The following is a 13,455-nucleotide window of genomic DNA, read 5'->3' on the forward strand; positions in this document are numbered from 1 at the left end:
ATTAGTCTGAATATACATTTCTTAATTAACGTGTGGTTAGTTCTCGAAACTCTAGTGAAACTTTTCAAACTTTGAATGTGTCTGGGCAGTAGGATAATATTTTTTTTTTTTATTTGAAAACATAAGGTGAAAAGTTAACACTTCCTCTGTCTCTTTCCTTAGGTGGCTCCGCTACCTAACTGCAGGCTTGTTTGCCATCAACTGGCCCCACAGAGCAATGCAATCAGCAACAGTTGCAGGGAATCTGCTGCCAGATGCCCCCTCGTACAGAAATGGGATCAAGACTCTGGTATGACTGGTGGGCTACTGCAAGGAGGGTGATTGTTGAGAATGGTTTAGGTCAGGTAGTTCCTGGCAGAGCACCCCTACAGTAGAACATCAGAGTTAGGTTGTTCGTCATAATTGTGAAATGTATGTAACGCTGAACAAAATGTCATGGTTGTTCTTTCAAAAGTTTACAACTGAACATTGACTTAATACAGCTTTGAAACTTTACTATGCAGAAGAAAAATACTGTCTTTTAACCATCTTAATTTAAATGAAACAAGCACAGAAACAGTTTCCTTACCTTGTCAAATCTTTTTTTAAAATTTTCCTTCATTTTTAGTAGTTTACGTTTAACACCATACAGTGCAATATTTGCTTTTTTTGGTCTCTGTTGCTGCCTGATGGCGTGTTTGCGGTTCCAAATGATATCTGTGATTGACCAGTCAGTTTGTAACTCTGGTGTTCGCAACTTTGAGGTTCTACTCTATTTGTATGGTGGAGGTGGAGAGGAGAAAGGATTGGAGGGAAGGCTCCTAAAAAGCATTCTGATTAGGAGGGAAAGTTGTTGAGCAGAGAAGTTTCTGAGTGGGGAGCAGAAGCTCAACAGGATGTGGGTAGGGAAATAAAACAGCAGGGCTGGAATTACACCAGGCAGCCCATGAGGCAGTTGTTAGAAGGCTGGGAAGGAAAGGAACAGAACTAGTGTTTTTCCAGTAAATTGTTTCTAGCTCGGCTCCCTCCTTCCCCTTCCTTCTGCCCCTTTGGATACATGGAACCTCCCAGTTGATTAGTTTCCCTTCACTAGTCTCACTGAGCTCCTGCTCCACTGCTCTTTGGTCCCTGGCCTTGCCAAAATCTGGATCCTCTTTCTGAAAGAGAAGGTGCGAGGCAGCAAATCCCCTCCATCTGCTGCTTATCACCTTACTCAGAACTGCCAGATCCCACTTCCTATCACACAGTACGAGTTCCTTGGGTGTCATAGCTTTGCAGCCAAGAAGTGGAGCCACCTAAGGGAGAGAGAAAAGGTAAAAATAAAATACTTTGCCTTTTTTTTTTTTTTAAACTTTCAGGAATTAACTAAAATACCTACAATGATTGTTCTACTGTCCAGGAAACTCCCCTGAGTTTGAAGAATTTCATTAGGAAATAAAGCCACACTTGACGATAGTACCTTACTTAAGAGCACTATAAAGAGAATTTTCATGTTTCTCTTGACCAATATGCAGTTCTGCTCTACTCCACTATACATCTATATTAAATTGCTATTTTTCTGATTCATGATCAGGGTGTATAGCTCAAATAAAGCATGAAAAAAAACAATTTTTTCTATTGACTAATAATACTTATATAGGTATTATAGATGTGCAATATTATGATTAATACAGCTCAGCCTAATTTTGTAGCCATTCCACACACAACTCCTATTGATATCTGTGGGTTTTGCCCGCATATAACCATTTGCAATAAGGAGCCCACTTATTTCTATATTTTGTTTCCTCTCTTTCATGTTCTCTAGTCCTTAGATTTAAAATTGCTTTTCTTTGAGGTTGTATTTGTTTAAATTTCAATTAAGCTACAGAGTGTCGTATTTTAGAAGAAGTAACTAGAAACCATTTATATTAGATGTGAACCTGTCATCTGACTTTCCTTTTTTCAAACTTTGTGGAATTCAGTGCTCTTGAAAGTTGCTGTGCTGAGACTCCTCTGTCCACAGAATAGGTACAAGACAGACAATGTTCACACAAGTTTCTACATACTGCTCCACAAATGTGCCACAACCTTCATTTAGCAGCACCAACTATGAGAGGGTTGTAGCAAGTCTCTGTGAGAAACCTATTCTGGGCCTCTGTGCTAAAACCACCAAGATTGTCAGTTGATGCCAGTGATGTTTTGCAGTGGGTACTACACTGAGATTACCAACACTTATATATGACATAAACAAACAGCCATCAAATGGAAAACCTTTTGGCTACCAAAAGCCTGAGCTAGATTCAGACTTGCAGCCTAGAGGTGAATGTCTGATTTTCTATTATTGACCTCTTTTGACATTCCATTGCCCTCTGCTCTAGGATTTACGTCTGACAGACACAAATTAAAATGGTTAGTTAGGACTAATTCCAAAGAAGTAGAAGATACTTGAGGGAGCCTTTTATCTGCCTGTGATTTGTTCAGATTTTGTTAGTAAACATTCGTCATCTGTGACATTCACATAACAGGTACATCCCAGGTGGAAGTTCCTTGTTCTGTCTAAAAGGCAGAGACTCTTCCTCTGTAGAAGAGTTATAACCCCTGCCCCCTACAGAGTATAAGGATTGAATAGTTAGTTTTATTTTGATTTTTAAAAAACCCTCTCAATAATTTAAAATGACCGTTAACCTTTCAAACAGTCACAGTTTCAACTTTTCACTAGTATAATCATGTCTGTATTGTAATGGGCTATTATAGCTGTCTGAAAAAGTATTGTTTGATGTCTGTAAGCACAGTCAGTAATCAATAGCTTGAAATTTGTGCCATTTAAATCCTTTACGATTTGGCACATCATTTTTTATTTCATTCAATCTGCTTACTGTAGAATAAAAAGAGTTTTGAACCATTGCCACAAAGCACATTTATGTGTGAAACAATGTTCATTTATATAGTGGCAAGTATATCATGTTGACATTTATTTTCAATATTAATTGTACTTATTGATTGTTTTGTACAAATTGTAAATTTATTCAAAATATCAGTCGATGACAATATTTTGATAGTGATGCGCAACTATAGAAAATTATCACAGTTGCACAAAAAGCATGGTCCTGTTAAATATTTTAAGAGAAATTATAAAATCTATAATTAATAAACTAAAATACCCTTTGCAGATGTTTTGACAAGGATAAATGGAATGGTAAATCATTGTAGCATTGCTGTCAGTGTCACTGTTGTTGAGGTTGAGAAGGGTATCGCACATAAATTCCTATCTTGTGGAACTATTGACTAGAAAGAAATAGGATGCTGCATTCTGGGTGATATATGCCCCCATAGGAAAAGTCTTTTGCATTGGAACCTTGCTTGCAGATCATATTCCACATGCACCTACACATTAAAGACAAAGTTTAGTCAACTTTCTTATGTCTGTGCACAGCTTCACTAGAATGTTGATGTTGTCTGTTGAAAATTCCACTCAACTTAATATATATAGTGCTAACGGAACGTTGGGAGAGCTTTAGTTTATCAACAGAAACTGTGCATGCACAAAATACTGATTTTTTTAAATCCCTTTTCACTCTCTGAACTTGAAAATGGCTGAACCATTTTTGGTCACACTTTTTAAAAAATGTCTTCAGACCGAGCACAAATATGACAAATTTCAGCCCCAAAAGTAAAAGTTTGAAAAAGTTTAAGCATCTGGAAATGGAAAAAAATTGAATTAATATAGAAATCTAATAGAATTAGAATGAAAATACTTGGGGAATCTTGAGCTTATAGGCTTAACATTATAGGCTTAGTTACACATTCCACCAAAAAATTACGGTATATGTGTTCACTTTCAGATATGGCTGTGATAGTGTACTCTAATAGACACATTTTCCACACTTTTCTTTCTTTTTTCCCCCTGCATCCCAGGTCTTCAAACACATTCCCACCACAATGGAACATTTTCCTCAATAGTGTCTTATCTCCTACTGAATCCTTCCTTTCAGTTAATAGCAACCAAAAGATGCTGGAACCTGCATCCTATTGGCATTTCAGAGAGCCTTGTATGTCATTTCATAGGATACCTAAGATGAAGAATAAGTCTATCAGTGTTTCTTCCTTATAAACCATTTATTATTGTTTTATTTTAATATTAAAGTAACACCTACAAGCTCCAACCAAGATCATGGCCTTCCTATGTTAGGCACTGTGCATGCACATAGTAAGAGAAATTAACTGCCTCAAAGGGCTTACAATTGAAATGAGCAAGACAGACAAATAATAGGAGAAAGAAAGCAGTAATATCTCCGATTTACAAAGGAGCAACCTAATCCATGGAGATTTAAATACAAGGAGTCCAGTAGAATAAAAGCAAACTCCTCCAATACTGTATTTTGAAAAGCTCCTTTTGGACAAGAGAAGCTAAGACAGAGTTTTGTATAAGCCACTTTGGTTGTCTGTTTGGAGGCTCAAGCCTGACTGTTCCTGTCTGTTTTTTCTGTTTCTTAGACACTTTTTGAGGAAGAAAAAAACTACTTAAATGTGGTGTTTTGATACTTGATAATACCCCTTACTTTGCTTCAGTCAGTCTGACCAATCTTGCCCAAGATTACACAGATTACAAAATAACCATGTTCAGAAAGAGATATTGTTCAAATTGCTTTATATGTTAGCAGCTTTGTGGGCTCTCCTGCTTGCATTCCCTGCTAGACATCTATCAGGAGTTGACTTTTTTTTTTTTTTTTAAGGTTTGCTCCAACTTGCTAAGAATGGTGACCAATCAGATAGTTAGCCAAGTCAAACTTGGAAAGGCCTGTACTTCAGAGTGGTGAGTACTTTGCTGCAGCTTTAAATTTAATATGAAAATCTATATTTTATCTTGATATTTGTTTTTCCTTTTGTCTCATCAGCCATAGTTTCTTGTGCTTTCTTCATGATCGCAGTTATTGTCTGAAATTCAGGAATGTTACAGCTTACTAGAGACCAGGGCTGGCTGCAGGCACCAGCATTCCAAGCAGGTGCTTGGGGCAGCAATCTGCAAGGGGTGGCAGTCCGTGTGTTTTTGCTGCCCCAAGCAGCGCGCCGAATTGCCGCCGTGGATGGCGGGGGCAGTCCGCGTGCCGTTAGGGCGGCACGCACATTTCGGCGGCGGCGGCAATTCGGCGGCAGCTTCTGTGTTCAGCTGCCCGTAGCGGCAATTCGGCGCGCTGCTGAGGGTGGCAAAAACAGTAGAGCCGGCCCTGCTAGAGACTTCCAGTTCTTTCTCACTTGGAGCTAGTAGATTGCTAACCTTTTAGTTTATGCAACTATAAACAATGCAGCCCAATTGGCCCTGTCTACACTACAGAACTTGCTGTGTTCTGAAACATGATCTTTAAAAAAATACATGTGGGGTTCCAGTTTGGAAGAGTCAGAAAATTAATTTTCAAGGCTTGGTAATGTGTTTGTGAACCTTGATTATTATTATTCTTTAACATTCATATTATAGTAGTGCCCAGAGGCCCCAGTCAGGATCAGGGCCCTGTTGTGTTAGGTGCTCTACAAACACCAAAAAATACACAGTCCCTACTCTGAAGAGCTTGTAGTCTGTTAGTAGAAGTATGTTAGCTGTATATTAAACAATTGTTCAGAATCAGAGGTGATGGGTCATGTGGTATAAATGTAGACTCAGACTCCCTTATTAGACTAGATTTAAAGCCATTACCCATGTGTAAAGAAATCTCAGTTGGTATAACTTACACAAACAGGAGTCAAAAGAAGGTGTAAATTTTAATAAAAGAGTGTGCCTATTTTACTTTATGCTTTCTTAAATGCTCCAATCAGTTGCTTCTTTCTGTGCTCCTTTATTTTGACTACTGGGTGTGTAAATTACAAACTCTCTTACATTCAGTTAGATTCACTGGACGAAGTTCAGAGATTATATGCATGGGGATGTGTGGGTGTATATTGCATGGTGGTAATTTGGTATAAAACTATCTAAAGAAAAGAGGGAGTCTCAGGCTTGATCTACACTTAAAAGTTACACCACTACAGCTGTGGTGGTTAGACATGCAATTTGATTTTTTTTTTAAACCAAGTTAGTTATTCTAGCATAAGCCCTAATGTGGATGCAGTTATTTTTATATGGTTATTTCTATGCATCCACACTAGGAGAGTTTTGCTGGTTTAACTATACTGATATGGCTAAACCAGAAAAAGCTTTGTAATGTAGAGAAGGCCTTAGCTGTGTACATATTGGTGGGGAGGATGGAAAATGTAACGTACATCAATTTTGACTCATTCTAGACTTACACTCACCTCTAAATTTGGTCCACCATGTTTAAAATCCATTTCTGTAGTGTAGAAAGATGCCAGTCAGATCTTGTGTCGTCAGAAGGAATGCAAGTCTTCCATAAGTAATGGCAGAGAAAACAAATTATTATATTAATGGCCAATAATTTAGGGTAGAAAACAGGGGGCTGTTTTTCAGAGATGTTCCGAATGATTTAAGTTGGTGTACTGAAAATCAGACCCTGGTTCTCTCATTTCCATTGGTAACTAACTAAATCTAAAATGATTAATCAGAAATAGGGTGCAGAAATGTGATCTTGTTTGTATATGAGAAGGCTCTTTCTGCAGTATAAAATTAAGAAATAGAAACAAAATGTACATATTTTAATTAAAGGGTCACTGTCACATAATTTGGGCCCAGCGTTTAGGCTTTGTAAGATGAAAGTCTTTAAGAAAGCCTAATACTGCCATAAATATTTTCATGACTTTAAAAAAAAATTCAGTGAAAACTGTTTTTTGTTGAGTTTCTTTTCCCGGAAGTGATTCCAGAGTTACCCAGGAAGCTGTACAAATTGATATTCTTCATGGGAATGAATTAACCATCCTGAAGCAAAGGCAGAAATGGTGTAAATTGGCAAAGCTCCATTGATTCCAAAACAGTAAAGCTGCTGAGTCAAAGACCATACAACATAAGAACGGCCAGACTGGCTCAGACCAAAGGTCCATCTAGTCCAGTCTCCTGTCTGCCGACAGTGGCCAATGCCAAGTGCTTCAGAGGGAATGAACAGAACAGATAATCCTCAAGTGAGCCACGCTGATTTGCACCAGCTGAGGACCTTGTCCATTATTGTTAGATAATCATTTCCATTTTAGCTCTTAACCTATTTTAACATTGTACCTTCTTAAAATGTACAAAAAAGTCGTTTTCATCCTTGCTAGCTTTGATATCCCATATTTGCTTTACGAATAACCCTTTATTCCTAACAGTAAAGTAGGCAGATTTTCATTTGTTTGCATCATGATAATTTTAAAATAGCTGGGTAGTCAGTAGGTACTTCAAGAGATTAAACTATCTGTGCACATTAGGAATAAAGTCTCAAATTTGCAGTTTAGGAGATACCCAACTATAACTGCTCAAATGTTCTCTGTATCTGAGATAAATATGTTGATTCCCTTGCCTGTAAGTTTCATTTATATATGAGTCAGTATTTAACATGTCATCATCTATATTGTTCCTCTTGTATGTTTAATTGCTTTACAGCAAGTTTTTGTTTGCTTACTATCACTGTTTGCATTATTCATTTTCATGTATTGTTTTATTGTAGGAGCATGAATTACTTCCAGTAGCCGCTAGGGGGCTCTATCAGTCCACCTTTTGACATAATAAACAATAGTATGGTAGGGGTAGACTCAGTCTGTCTAAAACATACTTTTTAGCCTATATATTAATGTACTGTATATACTAGCTAAAAATAGTGCAGCTAAAACAGTATGTTTTTAAGATACATGCCTTTATAAATGGCTAGGATTTTTTCACATTTTTTAATTTCTCCGTCAAAGTAAATGCCAGTAGTTGTATATTTTCTTCTGGTTTTTACTACTCCATATTTCTGAATTCTGTTTCAGTATATTTATCCCATATCCTGTTGAAATTTAAAACCAGCTAATGCATACTAATGGGGTCTGTTCTGTCATGTATAAGATCACTGAAGAACACAGCAACTTTTGTAGTTAATTGGATAGATAATATTTAAAGCACAGCATTTCTGATTATTGTAGCTGGCAACTGAGAGCTTGGAAAAACTATTGGGTGAACAAGCTCACTTAAAAGAATAATTCTGTGAATTAATAAACAGTGCAGGCTCGATTAAAGCCTATGGAGGAAAAAAGCACTGAAATGGAGAATCCAGAAGCTTAATCTTCCCTTCTCTTACACTCTGAAGGTTTGAGGAGTATGGGGGGAAGGGTATGGCACTTAATGGTAATACTTTGAATCAGTCTTCCTATCTTTGTGCTCCTTTTGTTCTCTGACACTTGTTGAAAGCACTAAACCCACTTAAATGACAGGTTCAGTAAAACTCCATCTTGTTTCCAGGCCACAAAAGCCCTTTCAAGGCTCCATAAACGCCTCGAAATTGATTTTTGGGGGGATTGTGCAGGTTTTTGTTGTTTGAAGGATGGACAGCATTGTTACTTAATCTGGACTTACAAAGGCTAAATGCCTTGGGCCAAATCTTTATGACTTATTCAAGCAACTACTTGTATTGACTTCATGGAATGAGGGTAAATTCAGGACAAGTAAAGCAAACTAAACTCCCTCCCCTTAATGATTTCTGCATCTTCTCTCTTCTTCTCTTTCATACTTTTGGAAGAAAAGAGCCCTTAAAAGTACTGTTTTCTGGATCCTTTCCCACTAGTCTCTTGTTCTCTCACACTCTGTGTCACTCATTAGTTCAGCCTCAGATTCACTCCACCTGTTCTTTCCCAAAAGAATTACATTTAGAAGTTCATGGCATTGTTCTTTTTCCCAACATACTTCCGCTCAGCAGCTCCAGCAGATCCACACTTAATAAAATTTATATTTCTCATGGCTCAATGGCTTTGACTTCAGGATTTTCATTCAAGTTCACTCCGTGAAATGAGTCTATGGCAGGGATGACAAACATATGGCCTGCAGGCTGGATGCAGCCCAGTCAATGTATTAATTCAGCCCTCATGTCAATTTACCATTCCATTGTCATCGTGGACCGCTGCCAGCAATAGCAATTGACACAGTGCTCCAGCACTATAGCTTTTGCACATGGAATCTGGCTGTAAAAGCAAAACTGACTAGTATTTTAGTCAGTTTAATTTTGCAGATGACCCCTTTTTACGTGTTTGGTGTAGAGTGACCATTCACTTACATACGGATAGGTATGCAGAAGGAAAGCCATTAGGATTCCGCATGGAACAAGTACAGAACATGCCGTTATGTTTGTAACACTGGCCCGTGGATTCCATTTGAAAATGTCATTTGGCCCTCAGCACAAAATGAGTTTGATACCTCTCGCTTACTGAGTGCATCCAGTTTCATGCAATAAGGTGAGTCTAACCTGAAAACTAGAAAGCTAGTAAATTTTGAAGGGTCTCTTTGCCTAGACTCACTTTGAAAGAAAGTTTTCTGAAGCTTCCCTTTTACAGTTGGTTTAGTATGTCAAATAGTCCCCTTATCATCACTACGTTTTATCTTAGTGATAGTTATTGTTGTTTCTTTATAGAAAAAGAAAAGAAAACTATCCTTTTGATGAAAATAGAAAATGTCTATGAAATATAGGTGCTTGGCTAAATTTTTTTTAAATTGACATAGATTTGAAAGTTAGCAAACTGAATGAAAAGCTTCACTTTGTTAAAATGATATCAGCCATTACAGACATAGCTTTAAAAGAAACCCTTAATAAGTGAAGTACCAACAGCAATGCCAACCATCAGGGCTGCAATCAGGGTGGAGCGAGTGGGGCAGCTGCCCAGGGCACAAAGCTGTGGGGGTGGGAAAATGGGGCGGAAACAGAGGCGACACCCCCTGACTCACCTCAGCGGGGCACCCAGTCTGTTTGAGTTATGGGGGGCAGCCAAAAAATCTGGGGGGGGGGATGTGACCTTGCACCATCCACCGCTCCCCCCTCCCACACATGTCGCCTCTGGGTGAAAAAATGACTAAAAACCCCCCACAAATATGCTTGCTCACCCCAGGCACTAAAATGCCTAGTTACAGCTCTGGAAACAATCGACCATCCTTGAGGACCGAGAGGCAGTGGGGCCATCATCATGGAGGCTGAAGTCCACAGTGAGCTTGGTGTCTGCCTTGTTTCTAAGGGGACACCTATTCACATCTTAAAAACCAGCATTATAATTGGCAGTGTTTTAGTCTCCGCAGAGACAGAATAAATGTGGAGTCTGGCTAATTACTGAATTGACATATTGGACTGGATTCTGGTACACCAGTGTAAATTGGGAGTAAGCCTACTAAAGTCACCAGTATAACTGGGAGCAGAATGTAACCAGAGGATTGAATTTCCCCCTCATTTCTAGAGACAGTCTCTCCAGAGCAATATTTCAGGCATGTTAGGAGAGCCTTGTGCTTTGACTGCCCATGCTATTCCTGTTCTGTAGATAATGGGACATCAGTTTCTAGTGTTTTCATTCTGGTACCTAAGCACTGGGGGGGAATAAGGTGACTTGAAAACATGATTTGTGGCAGCATATATTTAAACAATACTAATAAGACACGACAGACACTTCATTTCAGTAGGGCTGCATACCGTGAGTGCCTTCTGAGGCATAAGTCCAATGTGCAAGTGACTTTAGGTATCCAAGAAATACAGTACTCTCCTACAAAGGTTCTATAATACCTGCACTGCCTGATAGCTAATAAGAAATGAAAATTAGTTTAAAACTAAGGGGGGGGGGAAGTGATACCCAGAGATTTACTAAGGACAAAATTAAATCAACAATGGTAAATGAGAACTCTAGGTGTAGCAAGAATTCAAAAAAGATTTAATCCTTTCTGTTACAGTGCAGAAATCCTTGTAATTTGCAACTAATTTTCTCATATCCACTGTCGTATCAAAGAGTCCAGGTGAAGGGGAGTTAGATATTCAGAAAAAAATTATTTAGCACTGTGGCTTCTGGCTTGGCTTTGTTTTCAAAACATAATGTTGGGCTGTTAAATCTGTTTGAAGTAATGGAATTTTAATCTTTTTCACCTTTCATGGGATGCTAGTTTTTCAGTGTTCACCAAAAAGATGTGAAAGAAAAGAACAGTACTTACAGAATATCTATAAAACTTTGAATGAACAAATTTCTAACTGGCTTTGGGGGGTTTCATAACCATGTCAATGACATCCTATATCTGACTTCTAACATTATTGTCAAATATAAATTCAATTTCAGCAAGACCCTCTAGAAAAGTATTCCCCGGAGGATCATTGCTCCTCTTATGTGGTTAAGTTACTCAGACCCATATCCACAAAGGCATTTAGGCACTTAACTAACATTGAAATCAATGGGAATTAGGTGTCTAAAGACCTTTGAAGATCTGGGCCTCAGCCTGTAGCTTCATGGTTTAGAACACCATCCAAGGTAAGCGGTCATTAGCTCAGAAGAGCCCTGTTACGTTATTTCTTATATATACACCATGTAATACTGTTACTATATTACTATTATGTAGTATATTTATCAAGTTATTACATTTTTGTGGTGGTTTTGCAAATAGTGAGCCTGATTTTCTTCTCACCTGCACTTATTTTACTCTGGTGTAAAATCTCTTTATTGAAGTTATTCTTGATTTATGCCAACATAAGTGATAGGTGAATCATGGCCACTATGTCGTAAGATATTTATACATATTATGTCATGTGATGATGTCAAATTTGGAAATGAAAAGAATAAACCTCATCATCCAGTCCAATTTGTACTGAAACATTTGCAAGGCCAACTTGCTCCACTGTTTTAATTATCAACTGTTTCAATTATCAACTGTTTCAAAAGCTAGAAACAATCATTTGCTGAATATGATACTGTAAATGTCATTGCTAAGTTAGTGCATTTTAAATATTTTAAGGACTCTGAGATTTAGTGATAAATTAAAATACGAAGGGCTGAGATTTAAAAAAATCATATGTTATGACCATTTGTTCAGTATCATATTATTAATATACCTTTGTAAATTATGCAGAAGTTCATAGATTTTTCCCCTCACCTTGGAATAATATACATTTCTCACCTCTGAAATGTTAATCCTTTGTGACATAACAATTATTTGCATTGTGACATCACAAAGATTATGAATTCATCTATGGAATAAGCAGCAGGGATGGAAGAGATTCTAGGGAATCAAGATTCCCTTTTCATGCAGATTTGCCTGTTTAAAAAAGAGCGATGGAAGAAAAAAATGGTAAAATTTCCTATTTAAAAATAATTTCTGCCTCTGTTATATTTTCTGTATTTCCCAACATATGCCAGTGATTCTGAGCTTAATGTCAAAAAGTATCCTACAAAATTGTTATAAAATGGTCAGCTTGACTCACTTTCTTATAAAAAGAATCAACAAAATTCACCGTAAAGAAAAGAATATTCTTTAGCCACATGGGAAACAAAGCTTGTTGTCAAAAATACGTAGAGAAGTATACTTGTTGTTGGTAGTGGTGTTTTTAATCTCAATTCCAAACAGTGTATAAAAGTGGAGAAATATAAACACTTGAATCAGGTTTTGCTCTATATAAAAACTTGAGAAAATCTGGAAGCTAGCGGTATTTTAGCTTAATTACATTTTTGTTGGGTTTCTGGGGAACTCCATGTAGTAGCAACTGTGGGGAAACCACTAAATAGCTCTCTGTTTGAACCATCTGTCATGAATATGTGACATATGTTTGCTTTGTTTATTCAGGAGCCAAGTGTAAATTGATACACTGAACTAGAATTCTGCTCAAATGGTGGTATATGTGGACCCATCTAATAAACCTGTGTACACACACATATCTGTAGATCTATGAAGTTTGCTAGTAATTTGCAGTTCTTTGAAAGTGCTGCTGATTGTTTACATACTGTGCTATAACCAAACTAAGCACATTATATACAAGGGGAAGGTGGTGGGTGCAGGGGCGGCTCTATGTATTTTGCCGCCCCAAGCAGGGCAGTCAGGAAGCCTTCGGCGGCATTCCTGCGGGAGGTCCGCCAGTCCCGCGCCTTCAGCGTACCCACCGCCAAATTGCCACTTCCCGCGGCTTGCCGCCCCAGGCACGCGCTTGATGGCGCTGGTGCCTGGAGCCGCGCCTGGGTGGTGACTTTCCATTCTGTAAGTATCTGAGTTGTATCTGAATGTAGGAGGACCCCAATATAAAAGGGAACTAAGCACTCTGCTCCTCTAAGTAGCCTTTGTACTATAAAGAAGAAAAGTGCATTTTGATCACTTGATGATTGCCTGTTCTGTTCATTCCCTCCAAAACACCTGGCATCAGCCACTGTATAAAGATAGGATACTCGGGTAGATGGATCTTTGGTCTGAGCCAGCAGGGCCGTTCTTGTGTTACGTTTTTGTATGTTGTAATGAAATATTTAGTAGAGGGCCTTCTGGGCGTCGCTCTGGTTTAAAGCCCTATGCTTTAATCCCTTCATTTGCAGGTGGAGACTGCAAAAATAAGCCTGGGCTATATAAACAATCATGGCTTTCATATGGGAAGGTATGAGGTACCTACTCAAGCACGT

This window comes from Trachemys scripta, chromosome 7 (genome assembly GCF_013100865.1).
Source record: "Trachemys scripta elegans isolate TJP31775 chromosome 7, CAS_Tse_1.0, whole genome shotgun sequence".
Taxonomy (NCBI): Eukaryota; Metazoa; Chordata; order Testudines; family Emydidae; genus Trachemys; species Trachemys scripta.